The 19,444-nt window shown below is 33.7% G+C and overlaps 1 protein-coding gene across 2 annotated transcripts in view; it reads left to right on the plus strand.

The window, feature by feature from the left end:
• LOC107164313 (uncharacterized) overlaps positions 1-19,444 on the plus strand; it is a 103,736-nt gene that overhangs the window by 38,855 nt on the left and 45,437 nt on the right. For both annotated transcript variants that reach the window (XM_089222694.1, XM_089222695.1), the window contains exon 2: positions 776-826. The gene's annotated coding sequence lies outside the window, so the exon portion shown is untranslated. The remainder of the gene's footprint in view (positions 1-775; positions 827-19,444) is intronic.

Genomic DNA, 19,444 nt, shown 5'->3' on the forward strand with positions numbered 1-19,444 from the left:
ACGATGCCTCGGGCTTTTCCGTATAGTAATAGCAACAACAAAATGAAACTCGACAACGCGTTACGCGGCGACGCGCGACGGGTGTCTGTGATAGTGTGATGAAGAGCAAAAATTCCCGAACATTCAAAAAAGCAGTTTAACGTCCTATACATAATAATATACCGTATATAATTAATATAATATAATTTATAAACCTGTTCGACTAATCCGTCCCTTAATGTAAACGTCACATAACTGCCTCCGGATTACGTTCTCGTACCCCCGTCCATGGCCTATATATACACAAGTAATCTCCTACACCTATATAGCGCTATAATATTATAATAATAATGTATATGGTTATGTATATAAATACCTCCTGAACTATTATTGTTATTATTATTATTATTATTATTACAACTATGTAACGTGCACAGTAGGCAACTTAATTGTATTTATATTATACATTCCCCATCCGCGGTGGACAACTAATCGTTATCTGCTCCTCGCGTTATGGAAATTGCTATCATAATATATATTATCTGCGTGTATGGTCTCTATATACTAACATAATATAAGGGGAAAATCGTCTAAAACAGGTTCGTTCGAATAAAAGTTGTTGTTGTATTTTTTCGAACTGGAATGAAATGTGATCTTATGTGTCAATGCCTATTTTAATAGTTTGATTTTTTTTCATGTATTTTAAGTTCATTAGAATGATTTTAAAAATGTCACGACAATATTAATGTACATAATATAAAATAGTTGATTAACATAAAAAAAATCTTTTTTTCAGACATCCGCAGAATAAAAAGAAACCTAAAAGAAATTCTCTGCCATTATATAGGTGAGTAAATTATTTAACAACAGTATATTATATTGTATAATATACTCTTATATTGTATTTGCAATCATTCTCATTTGATTTCTACGGATATTAAATTTAAAATGATTCATAATAAAGGATTCAAGGGCGTACCCAGGAATTTTTCAAAGGCGGGGTCAATTTTTTTTAACTTGTAAAAAGTGTGAGACTATGGAGCTATTGTGAGCAGGGCAAACCGATAAGGATGGAATATTGCTATACTTGCTATACTAATATGATTGATGTACATACGCCACATTCTGTTTGTCAACCATATTATAGAATTAGTGGTTTTCACCTTAAAAATTTTAAATTCTGTCAATCGACGGGGAGGGAGGTTCAAACTTGGAAACCCCCTTGGGTACGCCCCTGGAGATATATACATATATATATATATATATATATATACATATTTTTCAACACTTGAAATAGTTTTAATACTATCTTACGTATAAATGTCATGGTATTTTTTGTACATATATACTTGCGGTATAATATTAAATGTTTTCTATTGTACGTTTAGTGATACAACTATCTCGTTCAAATATTTTAACAGCCAAAGTTATCAAATTATTTTATGACCCTAGTACTCGTGAAAGTATAAGATGAAACAATTTCATTACATTATGTACAAACGACAAGCAGCCGTTTATATAGATTTACACACGAGCGATACGCATGTTTATGTATACCTAAACCTAACCTACTCGTGAGTCTTTTGTATAATATATGTAGTGTATACAATAAACATATATTTATTTAAGAAATTTCAAATTATATGTGTACATAATTAGTAAACCGATTATTGTTAAAAACATGTTATATTGTAAATCTAAATCTATTATAAACAGTGTTTCAAACTTTTAGTCTCTATTAAGTCGAACGTTATCGATCCGTTGATTGCATTCAATCAGGATTAATTCGTGTTCAACTTAATGTACTTTTATAGTCGTACAGAGAAATGAAAAACATTTAAAGTATTAAGTTTTAATTATTTTTACTTAACATTATGAGGATAATAATCGGATATGGAAAATGGAAGAGTATAATAACAGAATTACTTCAAGCGTAAATCTTAAAAATTGACATTTAGTTCAGAAAAGAAACGATCTCAAAACAACTCAAAGAAGTAATTAAGAAATTTATTAGAAAACTTATCATCTCGGTAACTGTACTTACTGAAATGAAAAATTACAACAAACAAACAAAACCAGGTCAATTCAAAATTAAAACATAAATTATTACGTCCATGAAGTTAGCCGCCCAACTTAATCCTATCGCATCCGGACCTATCTCCAAATTTAGTAGCCTTTTAGTAACTACTTGTAACCGACATCAAACATTTGTAACCATACAGTTCTGAAGTCATCCCCCCCCCCCCCAAATGGAAATTGAGTTTTCTCGGTAACTGTTTGGTTACAAATTGTTTGATGTCGGTTACAATTAGTTACTAAAAGATTACTAAATTTGGGGATAGGTCTGGATTCGATAGGATAAAGTTGGGGGCCCAACTTCATTCAATTATTTACGATACTTATGTGGATTGGATTTCGTTTTCATAATTATTTTGTGTTATTATCTCGGTTGGATTCATTTTTAATTTTTTTTTTTTTTTTTACTTCCAAGTTGCATTTTAATAAATTGTTCCTTAAATTTTAAGTTATTCAATAAGCTCGTAAAAAGGATTTATCATGTATAGGTATACATCATGGATTCTGGTGCTTCGGTTTAAAGCGATATTTTCTATCGAATAAGAATTAATTATGGAGTATCAAAACCATAATCAATGGCCTGCTATGTTACCGAGGGTATATTTCATGTTAATAATAAAAAAAAAAAACTTAAGTTATCATTATAAATTATTATTGAACGAATAATATTTATCCTTGACAATTTGTAGCGTTCCGTTGAAAGTTGTATCCCATTTTCAATTGCTTGACGAATCCTTGACAGATTTTCACGAAGGTATGCGATCGATGAAGATCATAATATACCTATAAATAATAGGAAATCGCTTGTATCGCAATTAGCGACATCAGAGGCTCCGGAGTTTACTGAAATGATTAAAAAAAAATAACAACATTTCCTCCGCCGCCACCGCCCGGAAATCGAACACACGTCATTATTATTATTATTGGGTTAGATTGTTTTATTCTCGGTGTACAATAAAATAATCTAATAAAGCTGTGTGTGTGTGTGTGTGCTTTTCGCCTCAGTGGTGATGGCGTAGTGGTGGCGCACATGTGTAACGCCGCCACGTCCGCACGGAATTCCCGGATGTTGTTGTTCTCGTCGTCGTCGTCATCGTCAAATGTAATTAGAGCAGCCACACATATTATTATTATTAAATAACGGGTGTGATGCGAAGCGGTGTGTAGGGAGGTAGAGGTTTTCTGAAAATACGGTTTACGCAATTATGCAACGTAGAAACCAATTTTGTGTTCGTCCCTCTTTAGCTCGTCGTGCCGTTCGCCCTTCGGTCGGTATGATATAATATATAAGCAAAGTGTGTGTGTGTGTGTGTGTGTGTGTGGGTGTGTGGGTGTGTGTGCCAAGTATATATTATATTATGTATATATATATATATATATATATATATATATATATATATATATACGCGTCGACTGTGGGTGAGGGTAGAGAAGTTTCTGTCAAAGGGACGCTGCACGCACGCACTTGCTCGTGTAATAATGAAAATTAATACCTAATGGGATTAATTTAATATGTACACCGGTTGGTGCGAACAATGCGCCGCGCGAATACGCACCGTCAAACCGTCAAAACGTTCCGTTTCCGCTACCGCTGCCTCGGTAAGGGATTTCTAAAAAGTTTCCTTGATTAATTAAAACATCCCCGCACGACCATCTCACCCACTCACCACGTATATTTCGGCGAGTCGATTACTTTTGACGTTAATTAAGTTTGATTTCACGGGCGGCCATAGGATCGCTTTTCACAATATAATATATATTATATTATAATATATAACTATACATAATATATAGGTAATAATGAGAACTGCTTTTCAGTCACCGACTTCCGGTCATCCAAAGATTACCTATATATTGCTCGCGAGCTATGACTACAGTGTCATTGTTAATTTAAATAGTTGAGAGTAAGTACCTATGCCTTGTCAATTTTTCTTGATGAACCATTTCTGGGTCTAAGTCCTCTCTAGTATGCCGTTTTGCTCTTTCCAGCCAACCACAAACATACTGCGAATAATAATTAATAAGTCTGAAATACATGATACTTCTGCGTAGTATTACAATAACGAATGTTATATATCATTATAATCAGCCCTAATAGTGACCTTTAACCTTATAGTGTTATTAATTGTTGAATACTTGATGTATTTTATAATATGAAAAATATTGAAAATAGTACATATTTGTATATCAAAGGTGCGCATTAACTAGTTTAACTAGTTAATTTATTTTTTCATTGACAGTTGAAATAACTTTTTTCGGTTGATTTAAAAGTATACTATCAAGTTAAAAAAAAAATATTGACATTTTTCGTCAATAGGTAAATATTAATATAAAGTAAAAATAATCCAATACGCAATCTATATAGTTAATCTATTTTTTTTCATATTAACTTTTAACTTATCGAGTTAAATTTATAATTTGTCAACTTTTAACTTTTAACTTAATCATCATATTATATTGCGTGCTCTTAACTTAACTTGAGTTAATTATTATCATCGACTTGTCCATCACCTTTGTTATATATTGAATACACGCGTAGTGGGATAAGTCGCGTACAATATAATAATAACATAATCGTCACTGCTTGCTGTTTTAATCGAAAATTCGTTTAGTCTCAGTTAATTCGCCTCGAATACCGCCGCCGCCAGTGATGACAATGATGACCGCCCTCTCAGCCAACCCTTCGACCGCTGTGTACATCACCACGCGAAAGTCTAGCAATTAAAACAACGTCCATTTACCCGCTCGTTACCGAAGCAACCGCAATTACGAAGAGCCAGAACATTTTACGCCGGATCGTAAATCCGGATCTACTCGCCGCCGCCTGAGTGCCATCGTAATTAGTTAGGTCTTGCTGCAACTCTGCACCACTAAAAATCTGGCCGCAGTAAAAGAGCTTTTGATATTGTTTTCGTTTAGTATCAACCGCCAACCGTCCAGAGATAGCTGTATAATATAATCTTCAATTATAAAGTATGTATATTTTATATACATAATGTATAATATAGACACGCATATACATATATATATATATATATATATATATTTGAGAAAAAGACGTCCCGATAAAAATCATTTCCTATTCGATTTCGATTTCTCGTGAGAATTATGACACCGGTCCGTTTTTAATGTGCCTATAAGTTTTTTACATTTCCCAACAACGTGCACAAACTTTTATTTCTTACTTTTCATAATCGACAGAAGGAAATTCAGCTACTGCGGCGTTATGGGGCTATTGCGATCGATAAACACGACTGTACCTACTTTTAGACGACCTAAGTGGATATTGCGTTTCTTCAATATTTCTCGTCGAATATAATTTAATGTGCCATACAATATATATATATTTTATATCATATATAATGTATTGTATAGGTACTACAATGTTGCACCAGGTGGCTGAAATCTCACTCTTTAAAAGTGAAACAAATGAAATTTATTCCGTAATTGACTTTAACGGATACCAGTTTATGATGTCGGACGTTTTTGATAACACGATTATAACTCAAATCAGCCGACCCTCCACATATTTATGTGATATAGGGATTATAAATAATCTTTTCAAATAAGGGTGAATAATATAAAATCTTCCTCGATAATCGTAAAAATACGTTATTATATTTTGTATATTTTTCTAAATAGGTTTTTTTATAAGCTTATTAAATTAAGCTTTCGTTAAAAAAAAACTGTCGTTTCTATTTTTATAAACATATGATTCAATAATTTCGATTTTAATCAAATTTCTTAAAGGAAAACAATTTTGCTTAAAAATGTTTTACTTGTTGTTCCACCAGTAGTAAGCTCATTTGCCAATATTATCGTTTATATGTATACTGCGGGTAATTAAAAAATTCGTCGCATATTATTGTACTCGCAACTAAAGCCAGCTAAATTATTATGACAATTTAGTCACAATTGTATAACGGTTGAAAAAACCCAATTGTACCTATATTATATATATATATATATAATAAATGTATATGTGAGTGTTTTGAGAAATTCGATAGTGGTGAGGAAAGTTCAAGTCGTTGCTGGCAGACAGCCATAATATATACGCATGTGATCTACGTATGATGCATACTGTATACCGTTTGGAAAGGGATAATAATTATGGTCGATATATGCTTTTTTTTAAATCGATAACTTCGTGATGTTGTCAGACCGGTGACCGATATTGTGCTTCCAAAATGTTATTAGAGTGCCTTGACGAGAACACCTACACGTATATGGGTATAAAAGAGCCCGCAGCGTCGAACATTAAAATCCCGAAGGCGAGCGCGTGCCTCCGTCTATAAGTCGCGATCGCAACTCCTCCCGTCGCGCGACCTACCCATACCACTTTGCCCACTACCTGCCCCCACCTGTTTACCATCCGGAGTCGTCCAGGTATATGTACACACTTAGTGTGTATACTGTATATACACTGTATATATATATATATATATATATATATATATATATATATATATATATGTATATGCGCACTTTCCTTTATAAGTTTTATCATCCATTACGCGCGGGTGTTGCTGTTCGGGATCGGTGGTGAAAAAGAGGGGGAGAGGGGGGTTGCACTCGTCGCACAACTTTAAAGCCATCCACGCGCACTCTCGTCTCGTGTTGACGGTGTATATACTCTATAATATGTATAGCGGTCGGCGGGTGCAACGGTGGCAATGGTGGATGCCGCGGCGCGCGCGTCCCTTATCGATATAACCCCGTGGTAACCGTGGTCGGGCGGGTCGCGGTATACAGAAGAACCACTCTCCGGGTCCGCCGCCGCCGTAGTCACCACTCAAAACCCATTAATGGGCTCTAATGGAGCTCTCTGGTTTTTCACTCATCTCCCGCGCGCCGCTCGCCCCACCCGCTCCTCGAGTCCATTATAACGCCGAGCTCGTATACTTCTGTCTAAATCCTATCCGCTTACACGTTTTAGAGGAGAGACGAGACGCGAAGAAAGAGTACACACGCGCACGCCCATGTATATGATATATATATATATATATATATGTATGGTGAGAAAGAGAGTGTATGCTTCTCCGTGATGGTGGCAAACTCACTCACTGGCACACGCGGGGGGGACTAAGTGACAAACCGTTCGATTAATAATAAAAACCGTTTCCTTAATTGACTACAATAAGGGATTCGGGTACCCCTCCCGTCACCATCCTTCGTCTCGTTTGCAAGAGAGTATGCTATACGCTCGGCTGCTACATTCGTGAAAAGTTAATGTGCGCCATCCCTCTCTCTGCAACCCGTCCGGTCACATTTCCACTTTGCCACCGTCGTACGTGAGTACGAACAGACACACACACACAACACAACACACATGAAAACGCCTGCTTATGACGAAAACACCGAAATTAGATACAATATGAGTAGAAAATCTGCAACTCTGCGCGCCGTTACTGCTCTCTTATATGTATATGTTATGTTTTGTAAGATTAAAACTATATAAATAAATATAGTTATATTATGTGAGTAATGGCGCCTATCATTGAGTACTATAGTTGACTAAATTCATCACTCTCTTCTTATAAGCAGTATACTAACTATACATATTTTTGATAGAATGTTATAATAATATTATCCATAGATTCATCTCGGAAAAAGGCATGTAGTGAAACCCTAGACCTAACCTAACCTAACTCATAGACATGTAGTAAAATTGCTGTTTGCTATTTCGGAGTCGAATCCTGAAGGTTTATATTTGATACCATTAAGATTTTAACCTTTGTATTTCGCTGTTGCATTCAGTCACCAGGTGGTATCATATGTAGAACTAGAAAACGAAATTCGTGTCATGTTGTGGAGGGGGTGGAAGAGGGGTATACAAAAAGCGTTGTCATTACCATTTCGAGTTTTTAATGACGCCACCGACCCGTGTCATAACAAACCCTCAATCAAAAGGGATTTTGTTATTATAATAATACCTCGAAAGGGTTGTAATTTAGAGGGTACCGACGTACTACAGTTTTCACTATTCATGATTTGCATACGATTTAAGTGCTCTGCAGTGTGCATGTGTATAAAAATAAATCATTAAAACGTTTTACTATTATTATTATTCTTTTTCCGATGCGTGAGAACAAACATTCGCTACAATACATTATATGACAATAACGATATAATGCATTCAGGATATAGAAAGAAAAAAATCCCGTGATATTTATTTGCACTCATTTTGTGATTTAATCCATTGCTCTTTGTACTGTCTACGGAAACACAGCACACTAGGGAAATCTATTTGTTTTTTTATTATCCTTTCTTTCCCATGCGAAAGATACATGTAAATATTTCAGATCATTCGACGTAAACGATTATTCCACCAGTCTTCTTATGCGTTACAAGAGCTGAAAAATCACCTATCCCGCCATCAATGATTTTAAATAAAATAAAATATACGCCTACGCTCCAATTCGTTTTTACCATTATCAATATCATCAAATTTAATTTCACTATTCCCGGAGTGGTACTAGATACAAATATATACGAACAACTCGGCAACACGATATAAATAATATGGCTAAGAAAAGTCACAAAAATATTATTATATTAACAACACGAGCGGCGTAAATGCATAAAATAAAAATCTTACAACAACTTACCATCTATTCTAATATTATTCATTCCGACACATATATTAGTATATTTTATTATGATATATTTTGAATTCGAAAAGTTATTAACTATATGTATAAAAATAAAACAAGTAAATTATAAGGTTTATTTGTTTTTATATAAAGCAAGATGAAAACATATCTGACTGTCTTCTCATATAAATATGCTGTTATCGGTTGCATAATTTTTAACACGTTTTGAACTCATAACTATAGTAAGCTGCTTAATGCTTAAGAGCAATACACATAGCAATTTAAAATTAGTAAGTATTTTTTTCATTGCATGTGTGATTAATTACAAATTCAAAAGATGGTGCTTATATAAATGATATAAAAATAATGACAGGAAATGTCGTTGTCATATCACATGTTTTGTATCTAACTAAGTAACTAATGAGGTACGCAAAGAACATGGTATAGTAATGATCTGGTAGAGTTATTTAGATAATTTATTTGACAACTTTTTTTAATTAACCTAAATTACATTTAAATATTAATCGAGGGCAGATAAAGTATTTCGACAAACATTGGATCTTTTTGATGCAATTTACAATGATGTTTGTTCTACAATCGAGGTACAACAAATAAAAATACAAGTATAGGATAATTTATAATATATTATATATATTATAGCCTATATATGATATGTCAACAAATCATCAAAAACACTATTTTGTTATTCGCTTAAAAACCGCGTAGTGGTATTACATTTAAAAAAAAAATTGAATGTGCCATGTTTTTGGTTATAACGATTCCATACGAGTATATCTTAGATGCTATATACTTACTTATGAAATAAATTACGCTGTATTGTAGCGAGAGCCAAAAAAAAACCCCTCGTATTATACAACAATAGCACTCTAGACGAGTTAAAAAATATAATACAATTTGTCTGGCACGAGTTATGTAAACACAACAAAGTTCAATTCTATATGGTGTTAAGACATAACAGCGGCTCGGGAATATAATACTGTATAAACTATATGATGGTATAAACCGCCGGTTAAATAAGCCACGTGTAATCAAACAACGGTCGCGGGGTCTGAATAAACACGCGTGTTGAAGAAATCCGAGTTATTACCAGAACGTATTTTTGATAATATAATTATTTTATATTATATTATAATAATGTGAGCATAGCATACCTACTTATGGACGAGAACAAACATTTCCCGTATGTATATACTATATATAGACGCAATCCCGTCATTGTCTTTTGAGCTCCCCGGCGAATACGATAGAACAATACAACGCGCTATAATAATAATGCCGTTTAAAAGTTCTGTGTATAGAGTGTAGAGAAAACTTATGATTTTGAAACCATACCCCCCCCCCCCCCCCGTACCGAATTTAAGTACTAAAGTACCACTATTGTACATATCGTAAATAGTGTCATAATCGTGTATTCGTGTATCGTTAATTTGACGAATGAACTTCGTGAAGCCGTTTATAAAATTCTTTACATGTAGAGTGAGAGATTATTATACAGCCGTACTTGCACGTCATTGTGCGAGTGTACACACTTAACCAGAGTTGATTTTGAGATATTACCAAATACGCCAATAAGAGGTGTAATTTGATGGCAATATAGTTTATTATAAATTGAATCTTTTGGCGATTGTGTATCGGTTTTGGTGGCGGATGTCACGCGGGTGTTCCGCAAATGACGGAAACGAACGCAAATCAATCGTATACAAATCGTATGTAATATACGTAATACCTATATAATATTATATATTTACATATTATTGTATCGATTGTTGCCGATGTGGTTTGTCGGCATTTTTGAACGTGCGCGAAAGGGGTGGACAGAAGGTGGTGGTTTAAGCCTTTAAGATTGTACGGGGAAACGAGCGCACAAAAGAAAAACGTAGTAGGTATACGACGAAATTCCAAAGGGAATTTATACATGTACGAGAATAAAACGGAGTTATGATTTATAATACCCACATCGATTGCTACCGTTCGAGGTGGTTATTATGCAAAAAGAAATTTCACCGGTCTGTGTGTGTGCGCGCGTGTGCGTCCATCGGGATAGGAGCGTCGTAATAATAATAATAATAATAACAATAATAGTAATGGCGTGTATATATATGATATGAAAGGCGGTAGCAGTATAATAGTAGTCATAGTAGTAGTAGTAGTAGTAGTATAGTAGTAGTAGTCGTCGTCGTCGTCGTTGTCGCAAAGGCAATTTAACGGCAGAGTACGCAGAGGGCCGACTATATATGCGTATTCGTTCGTGTGTGGGTATGTGTGTGTGTGTGAGGAAAAAGAAGGAGCAGCAGCAAAGCAAGCAGCCCATGTATCATGTGTGATAGTTATCGATTAAATAACACCCGACCGACGGGTATTGGTTTCGGCGGCGATACTCGAAATTGGTTTTTCTTCCCCATTTCATTCATATATTAGATTCGGAAAACGATTTTCCTCCTCCGGCCCTACCCCGTCCCCTTTTTATCCCTCCGCCACGCCATCCCGCCCACTCCGCACGTTCGTCTCATTCATGACCTACTCCTCGCCGTGAACCCCCTTATTTAAGGTGTTTTCGATCAAACACTCCTACATCTCTTCGCAATATTGCTAAGAGGTTTTTTCGCCCCGCTACCCGTCGTTGTCGCTTCGTCGTCCGCCAGCACCCGCTTCACCGGTGTTATATCGATTTGGACCTTTTCGCCGCATATGTAATATAACTCTCTCTCTCTGACCTCTCTGGCAGGCAGGCAGGCTAGCCCATCGGAAATTCTAATAATAAAGTCAACGGAACCCCCGGCGGACCCGTGTGGTCCACCACCGCTGTTTCCACCGCTGCAGTCGGTACGAGTGGGTGTGAGTGAGAGAGAGAGAGAGAGAGAGAAAGAGTGCGATGGGACGGGGAGAGCTTTTCCCAGGTTCCGGTTATTGCTCAATGTTTCAACCCTCGTGGAAATTATTGAAATTGGCGGCCGCAACGGGTATAACAATAACGACATTATATTATTATTATTATCCCGGAACATAATATTGGATAGGAAAAATAATACTTATTGGCTGACAATGGCATATATTATTATATTTATACGTATCACACAATTTATACACATATTATAGTATGTACCTCCGATATAAATCATCGATATACCATTATGTTATAGAAGCTACTGAAATGTTATTATGAAAAACTTGAAATCTTATTATTGTTTAGAAAAACAATATATTTATCCGAATGATTTATAATATACATATATATATATTAGGTAATCAAATATTTTAGTTTGTCTTAAAAAGAGCAGAAAAAAATCACTCTGAATTTTCCATCGATAATAACGTATGCATAATAAAGTACCTAATACAATAATATTATATAAATATAACCACTAACCAGCCTATAAGTTGAATACAACATGATATCGATTCATTCAAATTAAATAAAGATACGATACTTAGTACAATATTGAACATTTTTGGGTACATGAAACTTGTGTTATTATTATAATAAGAATTCTGAATAAAATTGTTGCAATTGATACTTTGCCACTGATTATTATTATAATGAATCTAAAACTATTATGTTTCAATTTTATTTGAATTTTAAATTGAAATTTTTAGTGGTTGTTAATAAAAAAATGTTATTAGATATACTGTATACATAATTAATTAATATATAAACGTAGCTGTATAGCAATGTTTGATGATGTATGTATGCATAAAAAAAAATATGAAAATAAATTAGAGATTAAAAAAAATTTCATAAAAATCGTTCACTTTAAAACAAATCATAAAATCTTTATAAAAATCAACCGAATCACATCATAAACGTTGTAAACTGTTAAAATCAAATCTAAGTCACAACGGCCAATATAGGTGATTTCCAATGTTGTAATTTGTCAAAGCGAAATCGTCCATTTCATAAATTAATTTTTTAAAACAAAATTATTTTTGTAGATAGTTTTAAATATATTCAAATCCAAACAAATAAAATATGTACCATATGATGTCATTCTGGTTCAATCAGTTTTCATCAATGCAGTTGTTATAATATAATACCAGTTACCAAACGGGCGGTGTAGAGGGAACAACAAACAATAACCGGAAAGAAAATAAACGTATTGGAATGTATATTACATACAATGGTATATACATCATATATTACACATAAACGCATTTAATATTTATATACGTAGACGGGGAAGGTGGCAGTTAGGTTCATATGTGTATACGTTTATGTTGAAATGCCGAACTGTTGTAGCGGATTTTTTTAATTAATAGTAACGATTCGTGGAATGCGAGTGGGCTGGTCGGGCGGAGTCGAGGGTTTAAAGCCGTTCGAATTATCCGCGAACTGCCTTTTCCGCTAATGAAGCCGGTTCCGGAAAACTGCGTGGAAATTCATTACGTTCCCGATTCAGCACTCTTCCCACGTTAATTAAATCTACACTCAGACCTCACTACTTCTGTTCCTGTACGTCCACCCATTCGTCCTACCACAACATCGGCAACACTTAAAACATCCAGTTTCCTCTATTTAATAAGATCACCTTGTATAGAGCCGTGTGTACACTACAGCGTGAGTGTGTATGTGTGTGTTTGTGTGTTGAAAATCATAACATCCCTCCCATTACGCGATTATTATATTTTTACTAAACATTTTTTCGTGGATAGTTTTTGCCACTGTGCACATACATCTCTAGTTTAAGTCTTTTAACTTTTAACGAAATGAAAATCAAATTATATAAGCGCACAACTATAATAGGTACAATATGAGCTAATAATAATATGTTTTGATATGATTTGTAAATGCGCGATGACTGTTGAGAAAATCGTTTTACTACTAAACATGAGTCTAAATATATATTTGGATATTAATATTATAATATATGTAAATATATGTATGACATACATGTGCTGTAGGATTATTTTATATATTCTATATAGTCATTATATTCATTTACTCATTAGGTAAAAAGCCGATCACTTCTGGAAGACATTCTATTTCGTTAATCATATATAAATGAATTCAACAGTATTATGTTAATACAGTGAGGAAAATCGATTTTCAATCACATATTATAGCATGCGTTATTAATACGTTCTATACAATAAATTTCATATTATCATGTATAGAGGTACCTATCTAAAATCCCTCTAATCAAATTATTATTCCAAAGCTGTAGTATAATATGGCTTTCGTATATTCATGGACTCCATTTGTTATTCGATTTTTGATGTATAATAATAATATGTATTATTCTAATTTGGTTTTAAAATGTATTTATATTTATATTATATATATAAAATATTATAAACATATATTGTATTCCGAAAAAAAAAAAAAAATGAATAATCCGTTTTTGTGTCAGGGGATATATCTCATATAACTATAGCGTGTTAGAAAAATAAATGGACTCTGTTACTTATAAACGTTTATTGAAATTGCCGACTTCACTTTGTAACAAAAGTAAAAAATGTCTTGTCAAATTTTATTATAAACCGTAACAAGATTTTACACCGCATTTTTCTTTGATTTTTTGATTATATTTCATAGATACATGTATAATAAACAATATATTATGACAGGCGTGTCTAGATGGAATTGAATGACGAAAATTACGATTCAGTCGATAAATAGATGTCTAAGAGCTAAATTCTAATATTAAATCGACGCTAACGATTATTCTAAATTCTGGTTCTACGACCAAAATATTACAAACAATATATCATATTGTGACTTTGAAATTTTCATGTCGAATTAATTATATAAAGTAGTACAACAAATCATGTACCTATCATATATTTATTAATCGATTAGCAGCTGTTATTCCATGACAATAAATTCATATTTACAAAAAAATACAAGTATAATATATATATATTATATATATATATTATACTTATATATATATATATATATATATATAATATACTTGAATTATTATAATATTTAAGTAATTATTTTGTTATGTACATCGTAACAAGTTTATTGCATTATTTTAAAATTTTGTCATGTACCTACCTTCCGTTCTTCTCATCGATACCTAAGTACCTACATTATAATAACATACTAAGAGCTGCTAATGTTAAATATATATACTTATATACTTTTACAATATAACACCGCATTGAAGTGGTCTAAACAAACATTTTTTTCCCTTGTAAGTTGAACGATATATATATTACAGTTTATATAAATAAAAAACGTTTATTTACATTTATGAACTGTATAAATACGTACGAAACATAATACATACAGAGTGATCAACCAAAAATGATCACCCTTTTTCTTTTTCAATAACTCTGTTAATTAAAATCTTGAGTATTATAAAAAATTTTAAGTATACCTACTTAAAGACCGTGTTTTATGAGTTACAAACTTTTGTTTTTCAAATGATAACCTCCCCTTTTCAACTGTAAATTATTCATTGGATAATTTTTCTGAACAATTTGACGTAGGTATTAGAATCAAAATTCTTACGAGTAGTTTTTAAGTTATTTTATTTTGTGTGTTTAAGGATAATAATGAGTTTATACGAAATGAGGGAGGGGATATTGTGTTTCGAAAATTTTAGTCATAAATGATTTTTAAAAATGATTCAAGTATAATAAAAACAAGTTCCTGCAATATTTCATCCATTTTACATATTTGTAAAATCATTTCTAAGGAATATTGCTCGAAGTACAAACATTTTTATAACTATAAGAAACTACTCATTCAATATATGTACATCAAAATTATCAAAAAAATTATCTACTAAATAATTTACAACAAAAAAGGTATAGGTTTTCATTTGAAAAACAGAAATTTGTATCGCTATATAAGACACTCGTTAATAGTACAAAATTATTCAAGAATTTTAAAGAAAACATCTGATTTAGTATACATTAATTTAATATAGATAAATAGAATATACTCATACATACCTAAATTAAGAATGGTAAATAATTTATTATTAGATCGTATGTATTGACTCTACGACTTGTTACTTTTTTTAAGATTAGTCAGTATAAGGCCACTATAAGCATTCCTAATTTAATTTTTTAAAGTCGAACCGTTGAAATGTTATACTTTTGAATTCTTCATGTTTGAATCAAATGTGTTTTAACAACTGCGCCCCACTACAAGACACCTGCAGGCTAATGAAATATTTACAATAGTAGACGATATTAAAATATATTAAAGTACTTAACGAAATACTTGTGCGGATATCACTCTATAGGAAACGTCGGCGGTTAATCCGAGGCGATTGATATGAAATATTTAATAGTTGATAGACTTGCCGTGAGTATATGACGATTAAAATTGAAGTCCTTTTAAACGAAATGAATTTTAATAAAAACCTGTTTTTGAATAATTATTATTAGATTTCCAGGCAGCCGTTTGCATATTTTTCTTATTTTCATTCTGACTCAAAGACCTCCACCGATATTTATAAAATTTTAATATACCGGAGAGGATGAGAAAATGTCTGGGCTTTTTCCTCTCATTCCGTTGCACGATACGAAAAACCTAAAAGCTATTAAATAATGCCGTTAAAGACATTCGTCGTGGAATTGGGTGATATGGTTGAGTGAGGTGGATGAAGGGAGGCGGGAACCTGGAGAGAAACCGAGTCCAATGGAAACTTATTTCGAAAGTGACGTCCTAAGTTACTGCCGGTCGCCGCAATAAAGTATATTGATATCCATGAAATATTCAGAGACGGCATGGCACGTTTTTTTTTTAGATAGATTTCAATTTGTCTGAAAGCTAATATCGCGGTAATGTGCCGAAAAAACATCGACGCAGCCGTTGTAAGACCTAGCTCTAAGCACTTTCTCGGATCTTTGCGGATTGGCTTTATATATATATTATTTTCCATATTATATACTTACAATACAGATCCACAATAGAAACTCTGCAAACGGAGCACACGCTGCACCGATTGTGTGACCGGTATTTTATAACGGTCGTTTGGGTTTTTCTTTTTTAACGTAGACTATCTCAATTTTGTGGTTGGTTTAAATTAAATTTAAAAAATTTAAAAAATTATAATAATGATAATATTTTATTTAATTGGAAACGCTTCCTCGTAAGTTGAAAGTTAAAAGTTATAACTTAAGAGAAAACTTTGTTGTCTTTGAGATTTTTTTACTGTGTATGACAATTCCTATATTATTCAGTAACATAATTTTTAAGAAAATATTTGTATAGAAATATTGGTTTATTCATAATCATAGCAAAACAGATTTCGAATACCTCAAATAGGTAATGTATAATATTATAATTTCGTATAATCTGTCAAACACATTTTTACATATCGTCAACAAAAAACAAACATTATATAATAATATTTGTGCGCGTGATGTTTATTATTGTATATTATATTTGTACAATTACACGTAACGTGTTGAGTGCCTACTATAACTATAGTCTATAATGCATTATATTGTGTATATTTTTTTAAGTTTTCCTAACACTAAATCATCTAAGCTTATAGGTTTATGGATTTGATGGCTTAACAATTTTTGACATTTGTTTATCAGATATCACGTAACGAGTAGGTATAATCACAAATCGTTCATTATACAATTATAATATAAATATGTTCCACGCGTATCTGCACTATATGTACTGCAGTTATATACAATTATACAATATAAATTATATTCAAAATAATAAATAAAGTCAATTAGCTTATTTAAAACGTCTTGGAGACGATCAGGTTGAAGCCGCATATAACGTCTGTTACGATGGACATTCAGCACGAAATGTTATTAATCGCTTGTTTTGTGTATATACTATAATATGTATTATTATACTATTGGCTGTACTTATATATACTTAAACTCACACATGGATCACAGCAACGTGATTGGAAATTAAAAGGAAACCTCGTCGTGGTACAAGTATTATAATATGCAATTAAACGACTGCAAATGTTTGGCCACAACTATGGGGGGTGTTTAAGGTTCAAACTCCACCCGAAATTTTCACGGTTTATGAAGCTTAAACGTACATTTAACATCAGTTATTGTTTTTTTTTTTTTTTTTTTTTTTTTTTTAATAATATGTCTTACCCCCTGCCCACCCAGTAATTTTGTTTCGAGTACGGCCAATATAATCTCGAATGACCCGCGGCGATGTACGCAATAGTTCGCATAAATTATTTTAATAAACGGCGTACACACACGTGTATCGTGATATAAATATTATATTTTTTAATTAATCTGGATGAGTGAGCGCCCCACACGTGTGTCGTAATAATTATCGTCATTCGTTGTAAACAAACGGTGCGGAGGAATTCACGCGATTGGTCTGACTATACATATTAAGGGTCGAGGAACTTCGTCGTCGTCATCATCGGGGGGAGTGCAGGCGAGTAGTCAGTCACCGGTCGTCATTCGGGCGCGTATACACCCCGTTTATGTCTGCCGTATAATATAAACTACATATTATGCGATATATATATATATATATATATATACACACCAATAGATTATCGTTACTATTAATTATAATACGAAACGCACACACACACACAAACACACACATTATATAGGCACGTAATCCGCGGCGTTATTTCAATCGATTTCATACGCAGGCAAACATACAAAACACGGGGCAGCTATATATATTAGCGGGCTTAAAATAAAAAAGTTTTCAAAACGATACGACGACACGTACACACACACACACAAGCGCGTTATTATATAAATATGAGGGTAATTTGGCACGAAACCCAACGCCCCACCCCACCGTCCGGCACCCCATTGATCAGATAACGTTTTTAAAAGGCTCTCCGGTGGTGTAACCACCCTGCCCCTTCTCGCAGCCACCCCTTTCCGACCACCGTCGCGCGCGCCAGTTTCGAGAGGAACTACTGTGTACGACTGATTGAATCGAGTTCACGTCACTTGTCTCCGCCGGCGGATAAAATAATAATAATAATAATATATTATAGCAATAACAGGGGCCCGACAGCAGTGTGTAAACGCGATTAATATAATGACAAAGATAATAATGAAAACATAAAATTGCGTTCGAACCGTTATAATATTATTATTATTATTATTATTATACTTTATGTACCGGTACCGCGGTATAATAGCAGCTACGGCGGTAGTATAGTAGTGCGGTGTGCGTGTCGGGCTTTTAATTCCGCAACCATTGTCCTCGCGCACGGCGGCCGTTCGAGTACGGCAATTTGGGGACCGCATTGTGTACACATAATCGAATTAGCCTCCATATGTCCATGTACGTGTATATATAATATGTATGTATGTATGTATACATATATATGTGGGTGTCGGGCACGTGACGCTCCGCCGCTGCGCTCTTATCGCCGCCGCGCCGACTGCCCGTTCGGCGGAGGAGATGACTCACGGCGGTGGTGATGGTGGTCGGAAAATTTTTCATTCGATAAACGGCGTGTGCGGGGTGACGTCGACGAGGATAAAATAATAAATAATAACGCGTAAAAAATAAAAAACGGACGTGGAGAAAAAAATTCATTCTCACGCACCAAATCTATACACTCGACGTGTGCGAACACCGCATTATTCGCAGCAGTGAAGAACGCGCGTGCAGCGGTCACCCCCCTCCATCCCCTACTTGGGCCGAAAACACACGAAAACTCTTACAATTTATATGTATATTGTTATCGGTTCGACGTTTCGCGTAGGTATAATAAAATATTATAATAATATTATGGCTGTAATAACCGTTCGGATGGAAATCGATATCAGAGAGAGCAGAAACGATTTAATATAATATTATATTATTATACGACTCGTGCAGACTGCGTTCATTTTTG

This window comes from Diuraphis noxia, unplaced genomic scaffold (assembly GCF_037042655.1).
Source record: "Diuraphis noxia isolate RWA-SAM2 unplaced genomic scaffold, SU_Dnox_SAM2 contig0003, whole genome shotgun sequence".
NCBI classification, from domain to species: Eukaryota; Metazoa; Arthropoda; class Insecta; order Hemiptera; family Aphididae; genus Diuraphis; species Diuraphis noxia.